This window comes from Pantherophis guttatus, chromosome 1 (genome assembly GCF_059756535.1).
Source record: "Pantherophis guttatus breed Tessera chromosome 1, ASM5975653v1, whole genome shotgun sequence".
Lineage (NCBI taxonomy): Eukaryota > Metazoa > Chordata > Lepidosauria > Squamata > Colubridae > Pantherophis > Pantherophis guttatus.
In genome coordinates this window covers 317126273-317138787 of record NC_142063.1, presented here as the reverse complement: position 1 = coordinate 317138787, position 12515 = coordinate 317126273, and positions in this window count along the sequence as shown.

The following is a 12515-nucleotide window of genomic DNA, read 5'->3' as shown; positions in this document are numbered from 1 at the left end:
GCCGGATTTTCCTATAGGCTAACTAGGCTTCAGCCTAGGGCCTCAAGATCATGAGGGGCCTACACAGTGATGGGATTCTGGGGGTTCTAGGGAGTTCGGCCGAACCCTTTGTTAAATTGCTGGCTCGCCCCGCCCCTTGCCCCGCCCCTCCGCACTATTATTTATTTCCAATAATTGGGGCAGGCAAGCCAGCAATTTAACAAACGGTTCGGTGTTTTTTTGTAATTTATTGGCCCCCAAACCGTTTGTTAAATTGCTGGCTCGCCCGTCCCTCGCCTCCCACCCGCGCGGCGCCAGCCTACCGTAGCCAGGGGTAGGCAATTGTGGCTCTTTTACAACCTGTGGACTTCAACTTCCAGAATTCCTGAGACAGCTTGGCTGTCTCAGGAATTCTGGGAGTTGAAGGCCACAGGTTGTAAAAGAGCCACAATTGCCCACCCCTTCCCTAGCCTGAGTTCCGCTGCCTGGGATCCACGTGGGCTGCCACGTGGTTCCCCACCGGCTCCGGACGCAAGAGAGAAGGATGGAGAAAGCAGCTTCCACGCCTTCACTCACCCTCACTCTCTCTGCTCTGTTGGATCGCCGGCCGTTCGCTTACCCCGCCCACTCCCAGTCTATTGCTGCCTCCGATGGCTAGAGGAAAAAAAACCTTCAAATTCTTGCCACGGGGCTTCAAAGGGCCGCCTAGAGCCAGTGATGCAGCCGAACCCTTTGTTAAATTGCTGGCTTGCCCCGCCCCTCTGCACCACTATTTATTGCCAATGAATAGTGGTGGGCGAGGGGCGGGGGAGCCAGCAATTTAACAAATGGTTCGGTGTTTTTTTTTTGTAATTTTATTGGCCCACGGAGCTTCAGCATAGGCTAATTGGCCTCCCGGCTCTCAGCTGATTTGTCTCAGCTGTTTTGCTCAGGGCTCTTCTACTTCCTTGCAAAGAGTGCTGATTTTTTTTCCCCTAGCTATGCTGAGAAACGAAACTGAAACTGCTTTGCTGTTGCTGCAAGTTTGGAAAATTAGGCAGGCAGAATTCTTTTCTTTTTCCTCACCAAAAAAGGTAGGTGCAAACAACGGGAAATTTAGGGAAAAAGAGGAGATTTCAGGACTTTAAAACACAAAAGAAAAAAAGCTCTATTTAACTAGGGAATTGTAATAATTGAGATACTATTAATTGTATATTTCTGAAAGCAGAAATGGTTAAGTTGTGGTTTGGAGGAATATATGGGGGAAATTATTTGGTTTATTATTATTGGTAAATATAATTAATTGATTTGTAAGAAATTGGATTGCATGGAAATAATTGGAATATTCATGTTCATATTGATTAATATACAAAAAAGGTAGTTATATAACTAATTGATTTATATTAAAATGTTGAATTTATATTAAACAACTAATATTACATAATTAACCAATGTGAGGATGGATATAAAAATAGATGACAATGGGAAGGGGTATAATATAGAATAGAAGGGAAAAATTGAATTTGATTAAGATTAGAGATGAGGATGAAGGGTAATATTAGTATTTTACAAAAATAGATGAGGAATAAATATGGCAAAAAGGAAATATAGAAATTGTAAATTTAATTGAAATGACTAAACACTGTTTAAATTTGTGAACCGGCCAAATACTCTGTTCAAAGAAAATACATTGTATGTTTGTATGTGTGTTTCTAATTATTGTTATTTATTCATATTTGTTCTCTTTTATTCTTTAAAGTTTAACAATTCATTCTTTATCTTAATATCTTTATATTTGTTTGGGGTTGGCTTTCTTCCCTTTCATCTTTTTTATTGTATAGCAATCTTTCTCCTCAAACCTACCACCTCTCTCTTTTCTTTCCTTCTTACTTTCTCTTCCTCCCCCTCTTCTTCTCCTCCCTACTTCCTCTTCCTTTCTCCTTCTCCTCCTCCCTTCCTCCCTCTCTTACCCTCACTCCTACTCTAATTTCATTTTTCATTTCATTTTCATTTTATTAAATTTGTATTCCGCCCTACTCCCGAAGGACTCAGGGTGGTGAACAGCCATAAAATAAAACATATAAATACAAAATTTAAAATAGAGATAAAACAAATTAAATAAATTTGGCTGACCATTTTAAAACCCCAATAATTTAAAACCAAATTTAAAATTCCCATTTAAAAGAGGAAAAGTTTAGGTCAGGCCAGCTTGTTGGAATAGGAATGTCTTAAGTGTGCGACGGAAGGTACGCAGATCCGGAATCCTCCGTATCTCGGGGGGGAGCTCGTTCCAGATAGTAGGTGCCCCCACAGAGAAGGCTCTCCCCCTGGGGGCCGCCAGTCAACATTGTTTGGCCGACGGCACCTGGAGCAGCCCCTCTCTATGGGATCGTACTGGTCGGTGGGAGGCTATTGGTGGTAGCAGACGGTCTCGCAAATAGCCAGGTCCTAAGCCATGGAGCGCTCTGAAGGTGATAACCAAAACCTTGAAGCGCACTCGGAAGACCACCGGGGGCCAGTGCAGCTCGCGCAGGAGAGGCGTTACATGGGAGCGCCACGTCGCTCCCATCACCACCCACGCGGCTGCACTCTGCGCCAGTTGGAGCCTCCGAGTGCTCCTCAAGGGGAGCCCCATGTAGAGAGCGTTACAATAGTCCAGATGGGAGGTGACGAGGGCATGAGTGACCGTGCGTAACGAGTCCCGACCCAGAAAGGGACGCAACTGGCGAATCAGGCGAACCTGATGAAAAATCTGCCCGGTCACGGCCGTCAAGTGCTCTTCTAAAGACAGCCGTGAATCCAGGAGGACACCCAAGTTGCGAGCCCCTTCCATGGGGGCCAATGCTTCGCCCCCAATAGTCAGCGATGGCACCAGCTGACTATATCGGGACGTCGGAAACCACAGCCACTCGGTCTTTCCCTTCCCTTCCTTCATCCCTCTCTATTGCTGTATCCTTTTATGCATATGGACTACTCAGAGGGCTGAAAAAGTTATTTCTGACTGGTCCTCGCACTTTTGACCAGTCCTCGAACTTACGACTGTCCTCACATTTTACGTTTTTGCCCTATCTTGTCACCATGGTGAAGAGAAGCAGTTGTGAAATGAGTGACATGGTTGTTAAGAATGCTACAATGGGCATAAATGATGACCAGTCATAAGTGCGAAGACCGGTCAAAAGTGCGAGGACCTGTCAGAAATCACTTTTTTCAGCCCTCTGGGTAGTCCTTTTGTGCATATGGACTACTCAGAGGGCTGAAAAAGTTGTTTTTGACTGGTCCTCGCACTTTTGACCAGTCCTTGAACTTACGACTGTCCTCACATTTTACGTTTTTGCCCTATCTTGTCACCATGGTGAAGAGAAGCAGTTGTGAAATGAGTGACATGGTTGTTAAGAATGCTACAATGGGCATAAATGTGAGGATGGTCATAAGTGTGAGGACCGGTCAAACGTGCGAGGCCCAGTCAGAAATGACTTTTTTCAGCCCTCTGAAAAAAGTCTATGCACATAGCCATGCCCACCCGGTCACATGACGAGCTACCCACGCCTACACAGTCACGTGACCAGCTAGCCACGCCCACCCAGTCACATGATTGCCAAGCCACACCCCCAACTAAGCCACACCCACAGAACCTGTTGTTAAAAAAATTGAATCCCACCACTGGGCCTACATTCCCTACATTCAAATTGTTAGCAAAATTAAAATTACACTTTCACTATAGGTGAAAGGGCCTCATAAGTGGAATAGCCTAGGGCCTCTTTTCATCTAAATCCGGCCCTGATGGTAACCAAACTGGATACAGTATTCCAAGTTTTTAATTATCAAAACAGTATAAAACGGAATTAACATTTCATGTGACCTTGATAAAATCTCTCTGTTGATGCAGCATTGGGTTTTTGGGGTATTTGGTACCTGCACCACACTTCTATCTCATATGTAAGTGGCAAGTTTGAAATCCCTCTCGCAGCTACTGCTATTGAGCCACATATCACCTCTTCTATACTTGTGCATTTCATTTTTCTTGCCCAAGTTTAAAGGCATATTGGTTCTCATTACTGAAATTTAGAGGTAATTAATAAAAGTATGGCCCCATGAGATTCTTTGTAGCTGAAGCAGCAGGAAACATTCAATATAACAAACACTCACAGAATATACAGCTATTAGAACCCAGCTCTCCTTCTCAATTTCAGTTAATTTCTGTGTCCCACTGGACTCCTATAACTCTTGATTAAGGTTACAGGAATATTTCCAACTCTAGACATTTTTTTTTTTTTAATTTGATTTATATGCCGCCCTTCTCTGGAGACTCAGGGCGGCTTACAATGCGTTAAGCAATAGCCTTCATACTTTTGTATATTTATACAAAGTCAGCTTATTGCCCCCACAGACTGGGTCCTCATTTCACCTACCTTAGAAAGGATGGAAGGCTGAGTCAACCTTGAGCCTTGGAGAGATTCGAACCAGCAGTAAATTGCAGGCAGCTGTGTTAATAACAGGGTGCATAGACCACTGTCATATTCTCTGTCTTCAGGGAAATAAAAACCACCTGCATCAGGGAGGAATACCACAATGAAAGCCAAATAAGCCTGTGCTTCATCTGGGTGCCACAGACATTCACCAAGAAGAAGAGCAGCTGTTTTTCCAAAACCCACCCATAATACCCATGATAGCAGCGCCAACTCCAGATTTCTACCATTTGGTTCTAAGGGCTCTTCCAAAACTTCAGCTGCTAGTGAATATGGCTGAACATTATCACCGTGGACTGGTAGAGTTTGGGCAGCAACTCAGTAAGGAATTTTCTTTGCCCCAATAGGACATGACAAGTCCTGAACCTCCAAACTTTTACAACCATAGCAAGTTAGCTTAGTTCAACTAAGTCTGTTGCTCTTCCAAGGATTTTTGCAACAGGAGTGTTTCAACACAAGGAAGATGCACCATTGCCTTATGTAAGAACTGTAAAAAAAACACCTAAGAATCTTTGCAATACTTCACTGAGGTGATATGATGCAATGATTATAATTCTATAAATAGAGAGCTGTGTCTGTCCCAGGAGTAAGATTTGGTCCAGATCCAAACCCAGCATGAAGATCCTTGATGTGCTGTTCACATTTCTTTTCCTTGCATTCCTGTCTCATCCAGGTTAGAAACAAAATTAGCAATAATTTAGAAAGGATTGATAGCTCACTACTTTCTAAACAAATGTGAATATCACTGAAAGCAGGATAATCTTCAACATCTTTTTATTTTACTTTATAGAAATAGCTTTGAACTGTGTGGACTATTGACATAATGATCCTCCAAAGATTTGAAAAACATGCAATTGATTTTTCTTTTGCAATAAAACTCAAGATCCAGTAAATTATTAGACATTCAGGAGGGGCTGGAAAATTAATTCATTGATTCACTATTCTCGAAAGAACTTTATTGAGGGTTTGTTGTTGCAGTTTATTTTTGTTGATTTACTTCACTTTTAGTATTGGTTTATAAAATTCTCAGCAAAATACTATTTAATAAGCAAAATAATCTATTTAATAAAGAGGCACAATAGAGTGGCTAATTTGGACCAGTCCCCCCTCCCCCTCTCTTTCTCTTTCTCTTTTTCTTTCAGCCCACATCTTCTCACAGTCTAGGTGCTTTGGAAAAAATAGGAGGAGGAAGGAGTATTTGATTCATTTACCACCTTAACTTATTTTTGAAAAATAAAGATGGAGAAAAATAAAAGATACATAGTAATCATTTAGTAAATCCATTTGTACTTAATGTGGGAAAAAGGGAGGAAATTGCAGCAAAATGTTATATATGCACAGCTTTTCAAGAGCAAGGAAGAGCATCCTTGAAAGCATTAAGAGAAGAGGGAGAAAGCCAAAGGAAAGCCAGGTGTTGTGACTCTGGCTCCCGAGCCTGTCCTCACGGAGGAAGATTACTCTGAAAGTGATGGGGAGAAACTGACAAGGCGTCCCTCTCCAGGACCCTCCTTTCTGGCAACGCCTCAGGTTCCAGCTGAAGGCCAGGAGGAAAGTATGTCGGGGCACCCACTAATAGGGAGTGATGAAGATCAATCTTGGATTGATCCCAGGCAGCATCGGAGGGAAAGGCGTGCGCAGCAAAGGAAGAGGTGGGAAAGGGCCAGAGATTGCTGAGTCACTGAGCCATGCCCCACAGGGGATAAAAGTGGGTGGGGTTGCTCTGCAGGCTCTGTGATGCACAAAAACTGCATATCATGAGCTTCGGAAGGGGGTATTTTTTGGACTTAAGGCTTGGAATTTGTGAATGACTTCTGACTACTCTTTGAACTCTTGGTTGCCCCAGCAACGGACTACAGATACGCTGACTCCTGTTTCTAGAGGTGATAAGAAACTTGGCAGGCATTCGGAAAGTAGCTGCCAGAATTTTTATCTGCCAAAAGGATTCCGGTCGGCTTGTAAAAATAAATTACTGGGAGACATCTTTTGCTTGTGTGTCTGCCTATGTGAGGTGGGGGGACAGAACACCAGGTCCTGAAATCAAAGGACATAATCATTTACACACAAGGTCTCCATCCAAAACATTTAGCAGAACTAACTTGGGTTATTTCCTAGCAAACAAGGATCCATTGTAATAATGGAGGAAAATATATCACAGCAAGGACTTCCACTGGTATAACCCAGGTTTTGTATTCCCCTTACTATCTTAATGGATACAGGTATACCAGCCAATTCAACTTTACACCAGTCTTCAAATTTGTCTAGATATCAGATTTATTTGGGCTGCTGCAGGGAGATCAACAGAAAGGGATTCCTCTGGCTAGAGGAAACTCTCTGAACTGATAGGAGTCCTGCGACTGTGGAAGAAGAAGGTATCTTTGAAGAAAAAATGGATATAAATAACAAGATATCTTTACTCATTATTCGCCTGTCTCTTCTTTTTCTTTTCACAGGGAATGCCAGCTCCCGCTGTAGTAGGCTAGAAGGAGTATGTATTCAGTTTCCAAAGACTGGCTTTACCTGTTACGGGCAAGTGGATTGTCCAAGAGGATGGGTGTGCTGCCGTCAGTAAGAAAAATCTCCTCTAATAGAAATATTACAAATATATAGTATATTGAGACTATCTGTCTAATATTGGTTGCATTCACAAAAGCTTTGCAAACCACAGAATTTACCAATCTATTATTTTATCTCATTTGTACAGCTGGGGTGGAAAATAATGCCGTCTCCATCTACCACCCAGAACATCTTCAAGATATGGCCAATGACCTGAGATTACTGCCTGCTATCACTTTATCTTTCTTTACATGAATCAAATTGCTATCTGTCAAACTCAAAAACATTTATGCATTAAAGTAAAATTTGGCAAATATTCCTTAAAATAAAGCTAAATGAGCATTGCAGACATTGTGCAACTTCTTTAAGAGGGACCTGGGGCATTATATTCCCATGAGAGAGAGAAGGAGGGAGAGAGAGGCATCTCTTTGTAGTGGGAGGGAGGGAGGCATCTCTTTGCCTACATTTCAGTGTGAAAGGTTATCTGCTTTAACCATATATTATGCTATAATTTCACACAGTCTCGCTCTACCCCTTCTGTTTACTTATTGTAATGCTTACTTTGCCACTGAGGTTTTCCAGTTGATATGGTTGCTTGGGCAGAAGTAGTATAAAATCAAATTTAAGCTATTAGCTAAGACCTCAGAAAGGAGAAAAAAAAAAGAATTACTTAAATTTATATTTTTCTCAAGTTAAATACTTTGGGACATTACTTAGCATAATAGTGACTTTGTCCGATGACTCAATATCGGCATCTGCTGAGTGCTGATAAAAGAAAGGAAAATGTAGCAAGAGGAAATCTGCATGAGAGAAAGGATCTTTTCCTGGACCATTCTTTTTGTTAAATAGACAGACCAACAGGTGTTATAAAATTTATTTTAGTTATCAGGATAAACAAATGGATAGACTACACAATAAAATCAAATGATCAGAGGGTGAGTCAGATAGGACCTGACGCAGACACACACAGCCAACAAGTGAGGAATAGTATTGGGGACACTGATCCTAATAAAGGGGTGTGTTCTAACAATACACATAGGTGAAAATATAATTTGTACAACCAATATCCATTAAGCCTGAACCTATTTAATTTCCCCTACTACCCCCGTTTCATTCATACACTTTCTGCTTTTCCTTTATTACAGTGTCTAAATTTATAACAGAATGTAAATATTTAACTTGGGACACAAATCATCCTATAAAATGTTAAAAATCTCAGCTATGAATCATACTTCACTGAAAAGAATGATTAAAATACAAATAGTAATTAGCAGTATAAGTCTAGGACCAATAGTTTACACATATCCATTCTTTATTTGCCTTTTTACTGCACCATTTTTTACAACAAAGGCAGGGTACATATAACACAGAAGTTACTGAGTTAGTATTTCAGATGGATTTCCCTTTTCTACTTTTATCCTCATCCTTTATGTTTAGTGTCCTTTCTCAAATCAAATCTATTGCAGCATGAATTTCAAAGGGGGTGGGATAGTCTAGTACACCTCAAAATGTTTTTTCCATCTCCTCTAGCAGTTCTCATTCACTTGAATAAAAGAGTTCATGGGAAGAGTGTGGAATTCCTATAACTACGGAATCTTTCTGATGATTCAGGTAACCAAGTCTGTTGATACAACAAGTAAATACATAGTTCCCTCAATTGGAAGCTGACAATTATGTTTCAGGTAAATGTTGAAATGTCACATTTAGTATGGATCTAAGACTAGGTGAACTGCATAACTGGATCATAATATGGTCGTAATATGGTGAATATTATTTTACTCTACCTTTTTTTCACTTTATTCTAAACCACATGTCAGTTTGTTCCTGAGATATCCTCATTGTCCTTTCTGCACACGCTCATTACACAAGATCATTTCTAGGGTAATACCAGGAGCTCAAAATGATTTCTAGACTTCAAGGCACTTTTAGAAATACAGTTGGCCTCTACCTATTTCCTGTGATTCTTGAGCAAAGATCTACACTATTCAACATTGACTTTCTTTTCAGAGCTGCCAGTTTTGCCATTTTTAGTCTCAGTGATATTCATTGTGTGTATTGTTAATTTACTTCTGTTCCTGCGTGTTCATCTTTCATGAGGGCCTGTGGCAATGTTGGCAGGGGGTAGTCCACAGAAATGGGCTCCACCCTAAAGGCAAAGAGTGCTTTGCAGGGCCAATTCTATCACAGGCAGGGAAGAGAAAGGAGGTTTATGTTCTCTTATCTTCTCTAGCACTTCTCATTCAGCTACATAAAAGAGTCCAATGGAAGAGTGAAAAATTCTTACACCTACTGGATCTTCCTGGTGATCCAGGAACTAAGCCTGTTGCTACAGTACATAAATGCATACTTCCCTCAGCTGCCAGCCCATAATTATGTTCCAGGCAAATGTTGGATAGCTTTATGTAGATTGAATCTAAAACTACATTGACTGCATAACTAACTCATAATATTCTGAGGACAGATATTATGTTGTAAGGCCACTAAGGGTATGGGGGAATGTCTTGTGTTTCAAGACATTGAAATTATCTTTCTGACTCTATAAAATCCATGGCAAGTGAGATAAAATGAGGGATCTTGTCCTAAGGGGCTTTTCCACACTGGGCAGAAGGGCGCCTAGGGAGGCAAAATCATCAAAAGGTATTTAAGAGAAAGCCACAAAACCAGCAGTAATCCTCACCCTAACCCACTACCATTTCCAATCAGAAGGGTGTTTTAAACCAACACAAGAGTATTTTGAGAGAAAATATTTCATTTCTTAAGAAAATGACCTATTCTTTTGGCAGAAGGGAACAACTGAGAAATTGCAAGAAAAAAACTTTTTTTACTAATGTAACTCTGGTACTATCAGTTGAGATAAACTCTATTCAACTGTTAGCTGCTCACTTCCTTCTCCTGCTCAAGATCTCATACAGCATAGAACAGCGGTTCTCAACCTGGGGGTCGCGACCCCTTTGGGGGTCGAACGGCCATTTCACAGGGGTCGCCAAAGCCCTCTCCCCCCCCCATGCCTTCACTCACCCTCACTCTCTGCTCTGTTGGATCGCCGGCCATTCGTTTACCCCGTCCACTCCCAATCTATTGCTGCCTCCGATGGCTAGAGGAAAAAAAACTGTTTAAATTCTTGCCGCGGGGCTTCAAAGGGCCGCCCTATAGCCAGTGGTGCAGCCGAACCGTTTGTTAAATTGCTGGCTTGCCCCGCCCCTCCGCACCACTATTTATTGCCAATAAATAGTGGTGGGCAAGGGGCGGGGGAGCCAGCAATTTAACAAATGGTTCGGTGTTTTTTTGTAATTTTATTGGCCCACGGAGCTTCAGCATAGGCTAATTAGCCCTTGCTTAGATCGGCTCCCGACCCCCAGCTGATTTGCTCTCAGCTGTTTTGCTCAGAGCTCTGCTGCTTGCTTGGAAAGAGTGCAGATTTTTTTCCCCCTACCTATACTGAAAAACGAAAGAGAAAGTAAAGCAGGCTGTTGGCTTTGCACGTTGGAAAATTAGGCAGGCAGATTTCTTTTTCCTCACCAAAAAAGGTAGGTGCAAACAACGGGAAATTTAGGGAAAAAGAGGAGATTTTAAAACACAAAAGAAAAAAAGCTCTATTTAACTAGGGAATTGTAATAATTGAGATACTATTAATCGTATATTGTGTTGAAAGCAGAAATGGTTAAGTTGTGGTTTGGAGGAATATATGGGGGAAATTATTTGGTTTATTATTATTGGTAAATATAATTAATTGATTTGTAAGAAATTGGATTGCATGGAAATAATTGGAATATTCATGTTCATATTGATTAATATACAAAAAAGGTAGTTATATAACTAATTGATTTATATTAAAATGTTGAATTCATATTAAACAACTGTAATATTACATAATTAACCAATGTGAGGATGGATATAAAAATAGATGACAATGGGAAGGGGTATAATATAGAATAGAAGGGAAAAATTGAATTTGATTAAGATTAGAGATGAGGATGAAGGGTAATATTGGTTTTTTACAAAAATAGATGAGGAATAAATATGGCAAAAAGGAAATATAGAAATTGTAAATTTAATTGAAATGACTAAACACTGTTTAAATTTATGAACCGGCCAAATACTCTGTTCAAAGAAAATACATTGTATGTTTGTATGTGTGTTTCTAATTATTGTTATTTATTCATATTTGTTCTCTTTTATTCTTTAAAGTTTAACAATTCATTCTTTATCTTAATATCTTTATATTTGTTTGGGGTTGGCTTTCTTCCCTTTCATCTTTTTTATTGTACAGCAATCTTTCTCCTCAAACCTACCACCTCTCTCTTTTCTTTCCTTCTTACTTTCTCTTCCTCCCCCTCTTCTTCTCCTCCCTACTTCCTCTTCCTTTCTCCTTCTCCTCCTCTCTTCCTCCCTCTCTTACCCTCACTCCTACTCTAATTTCCCTTCCCTTCCTTCATCCCTCTCTATTGTTGTATCCTTTTATGCATATGGACTACTCAGAGGGCTGAAAAAGTTATTTCTGACTGGTCCTCGCACTTTTGACCAGTCTTCAAACTTATGACTGTCCTCACATTTTATGTTTTTGCCCTATCTTGTCACCATGGTGAAGAGAAGCAGTTGTGAAATGAGTGACACATTGTTAAGAATACTACAATGGGCATAAATGATGACCAGTCATAAGTGCGAAGACCGGTCAAAAGTGCGAGGACCTGTCAGAAATCACTTTTTTCAGCCCTCTGGGTAGTCCTTTTGTGCATATGGACTACTCAGAGGGCTGAAAAAGTTGTTTTTGACTGGTCCTCGCACTTTTGACCTGTCCTCGAACTTACGACTGTCCTCACATTTTACGTTTTTGCCCTATCTTGTCACCATAGTGAAGAGAAGCAGTTGTGAAATGAGTGACATGGTTGTTAAGAATGCTGCACGGGCATAAATGTGAGGATGGTCGTAAGTGTGAGGACCAGTCAAAAGTGTGAGGACCTGTCAGAAATGACTTTTTTCAGCCCTCTGAGTAGTCCCTATACACATATTCATGGCCACCCGGTCACATGACCAGCTAGCCACACCCACCCAGTCACATGACCTCCAAGCCATGCCCACAAAATAAGCCACGCCCACAGAACCGGTAGTAAAAAAATTTAGAACCCAGCCCTGGTTGGGGGTCACCACAACATGAGGAACTGTATTAAAGGGTCGCGGCATTAGGAAGGTTGAGAACCACTGCTCTTGATCCTCCTGTTTGATTCTAAGGTACTGGGAATCAGTGGCATATGCATTTGATACATTATAAAAATCATTTAAACTGCATCATCTTCCTAGCCTTTCTTCTAAACTTCTACATACAGCATAACCGATCAGACAAAACCCTTCCCACTTTATGGGATATATATAAGTGCTCACTGCTTTCCTTGAAGATAAAATCTTGCATAAGAGTGTTTCATCAGCAGTTCAGATGGCATTAAATACAGAGCCAATTCTCAGCCTTGTCTTTCTAGGTGCTTCAAGCTACTGTAGCTTCTTGATTGTGGAAGAGAGTGGAATTCGAGACAATAAAGTAGA